The 2,304-nt window shown below is 40.3% G+C and overlaps 1 protein-coding gene across 1 annotated transcript in view; it reads left to right on the top strand.

Moving 5' to 3' along the window:
- Nucleotides 1–519: 519 nt before the first annotated feature.
- The window catches only part of mapk6 (mitogen-activated protein kinase 6), a 14,160-nt gene continuing 12,375 nt past the window's right edge, over nucleotides 520–2,304 (top strand). Inside the window, exon 1 of the mRNA XM_035682152.1 lies at nucleotides 520–744. The gene's annotated coding sequence lies outside the window, so the exon portion shown is untranslated. The remainder of the gene's footprint in view (nucleotides 745–2,304) is intronic.

Raw genomic sequence — 2,304 nt, forward strand, 5'->3', positions numbered from 1 at the left:
CAAAACACTGATCTGACGCCCGTCAAGGGCTTATGGAAATACACGACCAACAATACGGTATCTGCACGTGTCGTAATGTGACAAACCCTGCCCTGTTTATAAATATAAGCGTGTATTTTTCATTTAACTCAAATGTGTTTTCTAATCCCCAAAAAATGCAGAACATTCACAACCCATTAGGATTTAATCTTTTGATTTAAGCCGACAGATAAAACTCATGAATGACCAAAACTGGATTTGCAAAGGTCTCACCCAGACACATGAACATATTTCAGTTCAGGCTACAAAGGATTAGTTCTGTTTCTGCTTAGACTGGATCAAAACATGAAGAAATAAAATGTATGAGCCAGGGGAAAAAAATAGTAAGAAGAGTAAGAAAGTAGCAGTGAAAGTGAGACAGAGAGAAGTGGTGGCAGTGGACTCTACTGGTAGTTGGTCTGACACACTGACAGGCCATGCCATACACAGAGCAGTCTCCTCCCCTCCAGCCTGGCCTATATTAACTCTCCATGGAGCTCCACCTCACAACCAGAGGCACATGGAGTAGGATAACACACTGCCAAAGCTCTGAGAATACATTGACATACCCACACATATACAGGGAGATACTGGACTGTGCTTGAACCTCTCCGCCTATCTGCCTGTAGAACTAGCAGCGCTGGATATACAGTATAAATTCTCCTGGATGGACTATTAACTTCTGTACCATGTTGCTCCAGTCGTCTCAGGAGAATTTCAGCCTCGGTAAGTGGCAAGAAGTGTTCATTACCTGCAAAGAAAACAAGTATGAAAGGGGACCTGTTAGTGATGTTGAGGATACGTCTGTTTCTGCCTAGAATTTAGGCAAAAGAATTAAACAAGGAGAACAAGTGAAACATAAACGACAGGTGATACGTTTTCCTTTTATGGTGAGTTAAGGGATTGTAAAGCAAGGAATGGGGCTGAGAAACACTCAGATTCTTTGTATAGGTCAAAGTGTCTGTGTGCTTGTGTGTAAGAGTCATACCACTTTCACCAGCAGATGAACATAGGTACACAGTGTGTGCACATTCGTCACACAAGGGGATACTATGTGCTCAACAAACAAGACCCCTGCTGGATTGCAACAGTACAGTGTTTGTTTTGGAGCATGGAGCATTACAGTAATACACTCACCAGTTGTGATAGATAACTGTGTAATCTCAACTAAATGACAAAGTAAAATGTGTTGGGTTAAAATTAAAACTATTTGTCTCATAATGCAAGGGAGGCCTTCAGCAGAGGCTGTAATGACACTGGTAGAGACATGTTGTTAGATACAAATAACAAAGAGGAAGATTTTTTTTCTCCAAAACGTTTAAAATGTGACAGAATTATTTAATTACTCAGACAGATAGGGAGAGATACAGTATGCAGCTTTACCTTCTGACCTCCATTCACTCATGTAGGCTACAGCGGAGGGCAAAGAGTATACTGGGGCAAGCAGGTGCCAATTCCTTATCTACGAATCTGATTTTTAATTATTAATATAGCTTTAATCACCAGAGGCCAGTCTCTTTCTGGTGGCAGTGCATCCCTCAACAGGAGGACATGGGTTCAAAATGTATCATCAGAAAACTGAAGGTGTACTGAAGTGCCCCAGAGCAAAGACAGTTAAACTGCACTATACCCTGACCTCTGACCTTGATCAATAAAGTAGCATTTTTAGCATGATTTACTAAATGTAAATGTAAACCTACAATGAATGAATGAAAATAGAAACACTTATTTAAGTAGTGTCTTTCATTCCCTTCATTTTTCATTATTAAAATGATTGAGTATTAATAACCTACAATATACTATATCACAGCAAAAATGACATAAAGCCTCTAAACTGCATTATAGACATCTTAGACTTAGACTTCTCTTTATTGATCCTTTGGGATGACTCCCGCAAGGAAATTGGACATATGAAATTCGAAATATTTGAATTCCTCTTTTCTCTATAGCTTTAAAATATAATAATAAGAAATATTATAATTGTACATTAGGCTATTACATAATTTAATGCCTGATGGGTGGGACAAAATATCTTCTTCACTATCAACTTAAAAATAAGACTATAGCAGGTCTTTTCTTAACATTCCTCTCTCCTTCTCCGACTAATAACCGAAACAGTAGCTCTCCAAGTCTGTCGCATCCCGTCCAGTCCGCATGCAGGTCCTGCTCTCCATCGCAGAGCCCATCCCGGCCTGTGAGAGGCATCTGCATTCTCGGGCACATGGGTTCTCACATGGTCTGCCTGCAGATGCTGATGTAGACTGCTGCGGCTGTGATGCTGCTGCC

Source organism: Morone saxatilis, unplaced genomic scaffold (genome assembly GCF_004916995.1).
Source record: "Morone saxatilis isolate NCDOM2014 unplaced genomic scaffold, NCSU_SB_2.0 Contig11, whole genome shotgun sequence".
NCBI classification, from domain to species: Eukaryota; Metazoa; Chordata; class Actinopteri; family Moronidae; genus Morone; species Morone saxatilis.